The 12071-nt window shown below is 37.4% G+C and overlaps 1 pseudogene; it reads right to left on the bottom strand.

Moving 5' to 3' along the window:
• Window positions 1-2948: 2948 nt before the first annotated feature.
• LOC118838258 lies at window positions 2949-7295 on the bottom strand (annotated as a pseudogene).
• Between the last annotated feature and the right edge of the window lie 4776 nt (window positions 7296-12071).

Genomic DNA, 12071 nt, shown 5'->3' with positions numbered 1-12071 from the left:
AGCTAAAGAGTGTATAAAAAGAGAGAACAAAGCTATTTGCCTGGGGCTCTGAGCCACAGGAGGAGTGGTGCATGACTCTGGGCCATCCGTTGTTATGAGCTCCCCAGCTCGCCAACCCAGATGCTGGTTTCTTGGTAACTATGAATTGTATTTGGTCTGTTTATAATGTATGTTTGTAATTTGTTTGTATTCACTCTGAGGTTCAGGGTGCTGGCTTTTTCCCCTGAACTAAATGAATAATATATGTATATGTTGGATTAAAGTAAGATCATTAACCCCTTAACATTACTTTCCTTAGTAAAGCAGATCAAAGAATTTGTGCTGGCAGCGTTCTTGTTGTTGGGCTTGTGTGGGTCTTTCACCTCCACAGCAGCTGCTAGCCAAATTGTTGCAACATATAGAAATATGGTTTGCATGATTTCACATGTATAATGGATATATTGCTTGCCTTATCAGTGGATGGAAGAAGAATTGGAGGAAGGGGGAGAATTTGGAAATCAAAATTTTAAAATAGACTGTTAAATATAAATAAGTAATATTTTTTACACACGTGCAACAGCACTGAGAAAGAACTTAAAGCATTTCAACAGTGTCCTATTAACTTCAGGGCTAATCCAAGGGAATTGAGAATTGTCCTTTTCTAGTTCACTTTGGGCTCACTCTTCCAAACCCAACATCCACTGGCAGATTTTGTTCCCCAGATGAGAGCTAACTCTTCTTCCCTTCAGGCTTCTATCATAGGGTAATTTTAAAGGGCCGCAGTTTCCAGCAGTATCACTCATGACTCCCCATCCAATGTCCCCCCCACCCATCCAAATTAATTAATTGATATCAGTTAACTTTTGCTGAAGGATATTTACCAGGAAAATGGAGCAAAGACAGAAGTTTACAAAACCATCCCTCAACCAGGTGGAATATACTCCCTTTTGTACATATCCAGGGGAGAGTGGGTTCAGTCTTAAAGTAACCATGCTAGTGGGGCCCATGTATAGAGAACATGTGGGGCCTAATGGCATGTTGCTCCTGCTCAGTGCAGGAGCCCTTTTCTCCCATTAGAAATTCCACCAGGCTCACCTTTTCACAAGATTTCAAACTGGCTTTTTTTTCCCCTTTAGTGCAAGACGTTTCTTTTCTTTGATAAGAAATTAACAGAATAGCAATGCCCTTATTTTTATATAAAACATTTTAAAAAGAAAAACTATTTATTAAAACCTACCTATAAAAGTTATTGATGGTCATGTAGTTTATAAAACCTGCAATATTGTTAGCTCATGACATCAAAAAAATGCACAGTTTGGAAATAACAAAATGATAATTTTGTACCACAGTGTGGTGTTAATGTGATTAAAGATCTTCCCCATCCATTAAATAGGGCCTTTACTTACTCCCTTTACTTACTAGGTGGGAGACCCCAGGCCCACACCCTTTTGCTAATTAGGTCATGAGAGAGGTGTGAAGCCCTCAAGGCCCTAAGGAGATATGCTAAGACCAGAGCCAATTGTATGTGCACTGAGTTCCAGCCAATCAGATGTGCATGAATTCAGCCAATTAGAGACCTGAGTTCTAGCCAGTCAGATGCCGGCTAGAACTGTACATAAAAAGAGTCCAGAGCGTGAGAGCAGCAGAAGTGAGAAGCAGACATCAAGAAAACATTGAGGCAGCAGACATTGAAGAACAGACATTGAGAGAGCCAGCATTGAGAGAGCCAGCATTGAGAGAGACTGAAGAGTAGAGAGTGCAGACCAGATTGTTGCAGAGATCAAAGAACTGAGAATCCACAGCATCCAGAGACTGGAGAACTGAGAATCCAGAAGACTTCAAGGACTCCGAGAACTGCAAGGGCTTTCAGAACTTTGGGAGAGGACACAGGCAAGCAGACAGTTAGGATTCATGAGTGATGTTTACGGGAAGGCCCTAGCAGTGGGGAAGGTTACAGGATGACTTGGTTCCTTGCTATAATACTGTGTTATAATTTCCTTGTTGCTACATTGAGGTGAGCTTACTGGTTTTGGAATATAATTACTGTTATATTGAATTGAGGTTATTTGTCTTGGGATTGGATGCTCTGGTGTTTAAATAAATGTTATACTTCCTCTGCCTTCTACCTAGAGAGTTTTTTCATACTTTGCAATTCTGAACCATACAGGCATGTTCATGGTCATCCTCAAGGTGATGAATCTTGTCTTACTGATACACACAGCCATGACTGAAAGCTAAAAAATGTCTTCTAGAACTGTTATAAAATTTCAGGAGCAAAATTTTGTTATAAAATATATTCATTTTATATAAATGTGTCTGTGTTGTGTACAAGCTTAGGTTGTATAGTCTTCATACATTATCTATTTGAAATGAGCTTGATATGCCTTTCTGTTCCGAAGAAGCTAATCAACCTGAATTCAGCAATATTATAATGTGTCTACTAGTAATTTTACATGTCTGTTTCATATTTCTGATGTTACAATGATAGAATGCAGATCATATCTACAGAAAGAATTTATATATATATATATATATATATATATATATATATATAAACATACATGCATGTATACATTGAGTTCAGTTCAGAGATTATGATTCAATGAACTGAACATAGATGGCAAATGAAATATAATTATTTAGACCTACTGGCATATCATATATTTTCTTTAAGAAAACATTGTTGAATAGAGTAGTCACCTACCTGTGAATATTATATATAATTCAATCTCTCTTTCCAACCATAGTGGAACAGATTGTCAACAAAAGACATTAAGCCAATTATAGTTTTGTACAAGGTCTCAAACATATAGCAAAAGCATTACAAATATGAATTTTAGAATTGTAATATACTTTAAAAATGCATAACTATATAAAGCCAGCTATACAAAAGTAAGGCATTTTAAAAAGTGTTGCAGCCAAGCATAGTATGGCATTATAGTTTGCTTAATCATTTTTATCAACTGAATTCATAAAGCTTAAAGTCTTGCCAGCAGAGCTTCCACTTCAGGAAGTGAGTTTTAAAAACAGAGCGAAGGAGCTCCATTTCCTTTTCTTCAATGTCTTCCATGTTTGTCTCCTTCTTCCCAATGTCCTCGATCCTCAGTGTGGATGAATGAGTATCTTGATTATAATTAAATTCTTTGACAGCAGGAGTCCTGGTTGAGTTTGTGATAGAAATGGGACCCTTCCACCAGTTGCTTCTTCTTGCCTCTTCTGGTTCTCATGGCTACATGCTTTCAGAACAGGCCTGTGTGAGATTGGACTGTAACATTGTAATGTTAATGGTATATGAAGATCTTTCCTGCCCATTAATAGGCCTCAAGTGGAGTCCATTAAGGGAAGCTTGCTTAGGGGAGGCTTGCTTGCAGGAAGGTTTTCACACTTTTTGGTACTAAATTGATTAGGCACTGAGTCATAAGGGTTGTGATGCCTTCTGGCTCTGAGAAGTGTATTTATACTCTGAGCTTGTATTTTGCTTTGGGGGTTCACTTATGAAAAGGATCTTGCGATTTCTTGGTTGAGACTCCAAGTAGTCATATGTTCAGACTCCCTGGCCCACAACTGCTCAGAGTTAAAGGCTCTCTCAATTCAGTGATGTATGTAAAGTGTATGGCAATATTGCTTTGATTCAGGCAGTCAGAGCCCTGTCTGTTGGTCTTTATGCTAATTTCTCTGCTTGTATTTTCTCTGACATTCAGGGTACTGACTTTTCCTCTGAACTAGTGAATGTAGTTAAAGAAGATTGTTGACCCCTTAAAAAGCTATCTTTCTTAGTAAAGCAGATCAAAGAACCTGTGATAGCAGGCCATCCTGGATGAGCCAGGGTGCTTGCTGCTACAGACATTGTCAGATATCTTTAAGCCTTGGTGTCCTTTTTCTTCAGTCTCAGAAAGCAGCACCTGACTGCAAGGCTTCCAGCAGACTATCCATAACTCCTGTCTCAGTCCCCTCAGTTTTCATTTCTATTAATCATTTCTCTTTTTTTGTTAATGTTCTGCTTTTTTCTCTTTCTGCTATTTCCTTGGTTATCCTGGCACATTTCTCTTTTTCCTCAGCTTCTCTTTGTTTGGTGTTCTCTTTCATTGCTTGCATGAACATAGTTCTGAAGTTATTTAAATCAGTAAAAATTTCCTCCACAGATACCTTCTTCATGTCAATAGCACAGGTAGCCCATTACGCTCTCTACATGTTTTCCATTTTTTCATACATTCTTGAAATTTTTTGAAATTGTTCTTTTGCAGAGATCATAAAACTGGACATCTTTGTTAGAAACTTGTCATACTTGTCCTCAGGGGAAGGAAAGGAATCCAAATTCTTCTTAAGCTGTAGAAGTTGCCTTCCCATCTGTTTCAAGTTCTCCTCCAGGTTTTCTGCAGAGGCTTTGCTAGATTTGTCTATATGCTTGAAATCATCAGCATAACTCAGGATATCTGGCTATTTCTCCTCACAAACTTCAGCTAGAAAATGGAGCAATGTTGTTTTCTGATCTGCTGACTTTGTGTCCTTTAGTTTGCAGAGAGAGCTAAGGTTGAACCCAAAGGTCTGGGCATTCTGGGAACTTGAATTTATGTAGTTTCCCATTAGCAATATAAGTTGCAATAACTTGCTGAAGCTTTTGCTCCTCTTTATCTCATCACAGGATGCACTGACAGCCATGATGTCCAATTTGAGGCTGTGCACCTGCTCTTCAAACTGAAGTTTAAAGAGAACGGCACTCAGACATGGGCCATAGTCTTTTGACTGTGCTCATTACAACTGCAAATTGTTCTGGCTCACATAGGTTATTATATTCATTCTTGACAGTGAATTCAGCTGTTCCTGATCTGGAAGGTGCTTTATTAAGTTCTGAATCATAGACTCTCCCAATTGTGTTTCATTTACTTCCAATATCATTATTTTTATTTCTTCATATGGCACAGGAAAAGAACCCAGAAAGATTGAAAGTTTATGGGCAATTTTGGAATCCAGAACTTTCAGTTCTTTAATTTTTTTTCTTTGTTGTTCTCTTCTCTGCAAAATCCTTCTCTTCCTTTTTCTCTTTTCTGCAACAGCAAAACATATTTTCAAATTTACAGACCAAGTCTGTGTCCTCATACTTGTTCTCATTTGTTTCTAACCAGAAACAGTCATTTCATGAGGTCTGGTCTTTAAAAAGTTCAGTCTTGTCATAGTGGTTTCAGGTTTGAATTCTTTTTCTGGTTTCAATACAAATGGCAGTGTTAATGGAGGAAGAGATCGCCATACTCCAAGAAATCCTGGAGGGAGTGGTGGAGGAAGAGTAGTATCAAAAGCCACTGGCATTCCTGGAAGTAGGGGTGACCCAGTGACAGAGATGGTGGAGGAGGTAATTGGTGATCAGTTAAATCTCCTGTTGACTGTGGCAAAGAAGTTTTTGAACCAGGTGGCAAAGCACCAAACTGGGATTTAAAAGCCTGGAATTCTGCTTGGAGCTCAGTGATCCTCTTTTCTTTTTTTCTGTACTTGGGGCTGAATTTCTTGGTGAGTTGTAAATTCTTTTTCAAATTTCCTGGAAAATTCTGATGCTTTTTCTTCAACTTCTACTTTTGCTTGATCAACACAAGCATTTACAAATTGTCTTAGATCTACATCTAATTTTTTTTGATATGTAAAATCAGGATATCTTCCATCTGTATATAATATTATCTGAGATATGCATTCTTCAATTAAGTTGAAATACTGTGGTCCTATGAAATAATCATTTTGATGAGCAAAAGAAATTGAAGTATACACAGAAGATATCTTTCTGTTCTTGTTTCCTTCACTGTGTTCCACAACATATTGTCAACATCATTCACTTCATCAGGTTCAGCTCTAGTATCTTCTAAACAATCAGAGAACTCAATAAATTCTTCATTATTTTCATCAAGCACTTTAAGCTTGATATCTAGACTGTTACTTTTGATCTGCTTCGAATTAGGCAGTATTTGTTTCAATGCTCAAATGCATAAACTCATTTCTATTTTTTGTTTGTTTGTTTTTGGAGGTGGGGAGGCAGGGCAATTGGGGTTAAGTGACACAGCTAGTAAGTGTGTCAAGTGTCTGAGGCCAGATTTGAACTCAGGTCCTCCTGACTCCAGGGCCGGTGCTCTACTTACTGCACCACCCAGCTGCCCCATAAACTCATTTCTGATGTGAAATCTGAACTCTAAATCATCAGAGCATTGATAAGTTGCATACAAGCTTCTTGCTATTGAACCGAATTTTCCTGAAGACTTTCCACAACTGAAGAAAACCTATCCATTTGTTTCTTCTTCTCCAGCTCTAGTAAGGCTTCTAAAACTTCTTCAAGGATATTTTCCTCTCCAACAATACATATTGCAGAAAGAAGTTTAACAACATCCACCATCGTGTTTGCTTGCTTGTGGCGTTGGCCAATAATGACAGACACTTTTCTTCTCTCGTAAGTCTTTCCAAACCATGCTTCCTGTTCATCAAAGCCTTCAAACACTGTATGACTTTGTGCTGAATCTTCCTTAGAATTTTTTCCTGGATTTTGCTATGAATCAGGTTTTTCTTCCCAAAATATCCAGCAATAACCCAAGACCTTCATGTCCAATTTTCCACCCAACTGATAGGGTTAATGGTCAAAGACACCTGGAAGAAATCTAGGCATGTGACAAATCTTTCCTCCACAGTTCCCATTTGGATTCTTGTGGTGTTGTCTGCTACTCTTGAGGCATCCCACCTTAGAAGCAGTATTCGTGTACTGCATGCCCATTTCCTTTTTCATACTGAAGTTCTTTTCCCACAATGCAATGGTGCCTATTTATCTTCATTTAAATTCAAGTCTTCCATCATTTTTTTTCAAAAAGTGCCAGTTCTTTCTCAGTGGTCTACTCTAGGATTATTTTCCATCATGTCTGAGGATGTTGAAGGCCAATTAATGCTTGAGGAAAATGTGTGCTTCAGGTTAAGTAATGAAGGTCACTCTTTCTTATTTCCTAGTATTCTTATTCTGGCAAATTTGTCCAAAAACTTAGCTCTTTTCTCCCTGGGATCTTACGCTGGTGCGTGGCCCTTCCACCACTGTAGTTAGGTGTCCCGACGGCAAGGACAGGGGGGAGCCTATGATACGCTCCTCTCCATCCTTCCTGAACGTTGCAGGTGTTGCTGCAAAGGGCAGTGGCAACTCTGCACAGTGGGAAGAGAAGGTGGGGCTGCTAACCACGTGCCCATGCTGCGCTGCAGGGTACAAAACAGCACCCCATGCACCCTATCTCCACACCCCAAACTGGCTTATTTTTGGCCAGGTGTCTTGACTGCTTCAGTGGCTCCTCACCAAGTTCAGCCATTGCTACTAATGGCTCCAGATATTGGTAGTAGCTCTCTGATGGATCTCCTTTTCTTCCCAGTTGCCTTGCCAACCCTCCCCAAAAATATTTATTTGGCTTATATCAAACAGAAAAGAGATAAAATTAATCCTAGTGCCATGCATTCAATGCCACATAGGACCAAGGTGGGAGATACTCCAGCCTGCCCCTCTCCCACTCAGCAGCACACAGCAATCCTTCTTACATAAAAGATACCATGAAAGGAAGAAAGTGAAAGAGGACCAAAGGAGGGATGGATAGATAATTTTACATGTAAACTCAGTGTCTGCTTTATTATTAATCTTTTTTCACTCTGAAGCAAATTATAAAAGTCCTCTTGACCACAGCATTCCACCCTCTAATTCACTTATGACAACAAGGCTCACTAATATAGAATTGAAAGTTAGCATTACATATTTATGGATGCATATCATGAAATGTAACGGGCAATTTTTTAATGGTCTCTAATAAACTTTTTCACCCAAGTGCTATAAAATAGAACTAAGTTGCAGTACCTCTCTGGTTACAAAAAGCATTCTTTTTATTTTTTAGGGCAGTTGCTTGGGGAATATTGTTTTGCCTATAAAGATGCTGATGGGACATTAACAAATTGTTTTTTCAGCCTATAGTTGAACAGTCCTCTGGCAACTTAGCAAGGGCAGGATCTGTACCATCTAGTAAGATTATTTTTTTCACATAGCTCTGAGCCATCTTCATGATTCTCGATTATGTAACTATCTGAGCAAACTGTAGTCGTGTCATCAAAATCAGTCTAGCACTAAAGTTCCCTGATTCATGCTGAATGTGAGCAGCTCTTTTTATAGAAGTCTGATCGAACTGCAGAAAATATCTGTGATTTTTAAGACAGATGGAATGAAAGAGAAACTATCTCCTTTGATGACTCTTTCTTATTGGTCAATGAATTATGTCTCTATCAACAAAGATCCTCCTACACAACCGAAAATCATTCCTAGCTGCTGATATTCCCTGTCACATGCGTGTAATATTTAAGGATCTAGCACAAAAAAAAAAACCTTGACCAAGTGGTTTGAATGGGAAAATAAATTTGTTCTGATTACTGGCATTACTTATCTTTTAAGTCATAGTTTCTTCCATTAAATATGAAAAGACAGAATGGAGTAGTGGGAAAAGTCCAGTGCTTAGAGCCAGAAGTCCTGGGTAGTTGTGAACAAGTCTCTGTATTCTTTGAGCCTCATTTCCTTCTTCATCCTCAGATGACATTCCTAAATGCACTTTGTTGTAAGGAAATGACTTTGTAAATCTAAAGGTGCTATATCAATATAGGTTATTCTTATTGAGAGTTTCAGGAAGTCATGAGTCCTTTTTTTCCATATGTAAAATGGATCAGGTCATAAAGCATCAGAAAGCTGGAAAGCAATCTAAGTGGGGATAGTCTCCCTCTCCTTCCTTAGAGCAGTATTCATATAGAATGATGTATCCATACAATCATATCAATTATGGGCAACTAGAACTAATTAAAATCTCATTTTACTCATTATCAATACATTTTAACTACAAAGTTTTCTATATTGTTGTTTGTACACTCAGATTCATCTTAAAGGAATTTGGAGAATAATAAAAAGCATAATGAAAGGTATAGTTTAAATAGAATTAGTCTACTATTTGACTAAAACTTCAGGGAATACTGGAAAGTAGACTGACAGAAACTGGGCATAGACAAACATCTCACACAATAGGCCAAGATAAGCCCAAAATGGATACAGGATTTAGGCACAAAGGGTGACATCATAAGCAAATTAATGGAGCATAGAAGAAATTACCTGTCAGATCTATGGATAGGGTGAGAGTTCATGACCAAACAAGAGACTGAGGGGTTCATAGGAGGTAAAATGGTTAAGTTTAATTATGTAAAATTTAAAAAAAGATTTTGCCTAAAGAAAACTAAAATTACAAGAAAAGCAGGAAACAGGAAAAACATCTTTGCATCAAGTTTCTCTAATAACTCCTCATTTCTCAAATGTTATAAGAAACTGAGACAAATTTATAAAAATAAGAACCCTTTCTCAATTGATAAATGATCAAGGGATGTGAACAGACAGGTTTCAGAAGAACAAATCAAAGCTATCAATAATCATATAAACTTGTTCTAAATCATTAATGATTAGAGAAATGTACATTTTAAAAATTATGTAGTACCACATCACAGCCATAGAATTGGCTAAAGATAGCAGAAAAGGAAAATGACAATTGCTGGAAGGGATGTGGGAAAATAGGTACACTAATAAATTGGTGGAGTCGTAAACTAAGCCAACCATCCCAGAAAGCAATTTTGGAATTTTGAATTTGGGAAAAATGTTGTTATACTATGCGTACACTTTGAACAAGCAATACCCCTTCTAGGTCTATATGCCAAAGAGATAAAAAAGAGAAAGGACCCATACATACAAAAATATTTATAACAACTCTTTTTGTGGTGGCGAGGAAATGGAAACTGAGGGGATACCCATCAATTGGGAAGTAGCTAAGTCATGATATACGAATGCAAGAGAAAAATAGTATGTTTTTATTCAGCAACATCAGTTCTTTTTCTGGAGGCAGATAGCTTTCCATTATGAGTCCTTTGGAATTGTGCTGTTTCATTGTATTGCTAAGAATAGCTAATTCCTTTACAGTTGTTCATCATACAATATTGCTGTCCCTGTGCATAGTGTTCCCCTGGTTCTGTTCATTTAACTTTGCATCAGTTCGTGTAAATCTTTCCAGGCTTTTCTGAAATCACCTCGTTTGTCATTTGTTATAGCACAATAATATTCCATCACAATGATATACCATAGCTTGTTTAGCCATCTCTCAATTGATGGGGATCTTTCAATTTCCAGTTCTTAGATTCAAGCCACAGGGCCTAAAAGGAGAAAGGAAGGAAAAGGTATCCCTCTTTCCTAATTCAGTAAATGACACTCATTGTGTAGGTGAACTACAGGTGATCTTTAACCTCTGGATGCAGTAGGAAATAAGTAATGAAGTTGTTTCAGTTTCGAAGTTTTAAAAGACTCTTTGCAGCCAGTCGAAGAAGGCTGCTCTTACCTACTTGGTAGGGGAACATAGAGAAGCAAGATACCTTCATGTTTGGCAACCTGGGAATGTTCCAAGGCCCCATAACATACTGGTTGCTTCAAAGATAAGATCTAAATTTAAATCAACTTAATGAATTGGCTTGATTTCTGTTTTTGTTCTGTTTTGTTCTGAAATTCTAAATAGCTTATTTCATCTTAACTTTTTGAAGATGATATTAAACCTACTTCTTTTTTTGGTGGGGGAGAATGATGGTATGTATTTTCAAAGCAGTTAAATTGAAAAAGGAGAAAGAGATATAGATACTTCATTTTAATATGGAAATAAAGAATTAGGTAATTTCCACAGGGTGGCCCCAAAACTTTAATGACTCCCTTTACATACAAAATCAAGAAACAGCTCCTTTTCTTAGATTACAAAATCCTTGTCAATCTTGCTGGTCAATTCATCTAACTTTTTTTTGTGCTCTTCCATAATACGAACTCTTAACTTCTAGTGGCTGGTTTCCTCATTCTCCAAACATACCAATTCTGTCTCTCCTTCTTTGTTCATGCTGTTCTTTTTGCCTAAAATACTCCCTCTCCATCTCCCTCTCTGTCTTCCTCCCCCCTCCCTTTCTCCCCCCTCCACCTGCTGAAACCCTATCCTCTTTTAAAGACCCAACTCAAGTCCCAACTCCTCCACAGAGCTTCCCTGTACTATTATAGTCAGATTTACTTTGCTTGGCTTTGAATAACACACTCTATACAGCAGTGTTTGGTGATGACTTTCCAATCATTAGTAGCTTCTACTAGTCCATTTCACTATTAATTCTCTATCCAGGTTCTAAGAAAATTGAGGAATGTGTTCTGCTATTTCCTTATAAATTAAAAAAAAATGAACACTCTCTCTTTACTTAATTAGATCAGAGTCTTATCCTCAGTTTATAAATTAATCAGAAAAAAGATCTTTTCCCACATGCTTTCCATCATCTCTCTGCCTCAGAGTACCACCTGGTCTTATAGGCTTAAGTAAACCAATGTTTACTTAAGTAAACTAATATTTACTAATGTTATTAGAAATATTAGTTCTTAATATTTAGTAGTATAACAAGCAATAGCATGACACATTTGTGTATTTCAGCAATGTATCTGCTCTGAGGAAGATTATAGCCCTATATTGTCTATACTTCCTATAGCCCTTAAGTGCTATTGCTGATGCCTTACTCTAACAATTCAACTCTCTCAAGATGGCAGTCAAAGTGACTTACTAATCTCTTTAGGATATCTTCTCCACCACATGCTTTTCCACAGGATGAGTTAAACCCTGTTCTGTAAAGAAATATCTCTTTAAACCCTTTTTCATTGACAGTTAACTCAAGAATGAAGGAAAGAATTCCCAATCCCAGTTTCTTGATTCTCAAAGATGACAATTAACAATTTCCAGATGATAGTTAAACAAACTCAGTCCAAAATTGCATTTGAATCTTATATACTTTAGCAATACATATATATGTATAGTCTTGTACTATTTTAAATTATTTGATTTATGTCATTTTTCTCTAATTATATTATAAGCACATGGAGGCCACTACACATTATACTTTTAGCATAGCCTTCTTAGCACCTATCACACTACTTAATGCAGTGATAAAGACAGAGAAGATGTCTGTTAATTTTAGTTTGCCAGCTTAAAGAAAATACACATTGTACTACATTTTGTTAT

Source organism: Trichosurus vulpecula, chromosome 1 (assembly GCF_011100635.1).
Source record: "Trichosurus vulpecula isolate mTriVul1 chromosome 1, mTriVul1.pri, whole genome shotgun sequence".
NCBI classification, from domain to species: Eukaryota; Metazoa; Chordata; class Mammalia; order Diprotodontia; family Phalangeridae; genus Trichosurus; species Trichosurus vulpecula.
The sequence above is the reverse complement of the archived record's forward strand: the minus strand, read 5'-3'. Positions and strand labels throughout refer to the sequence as shown.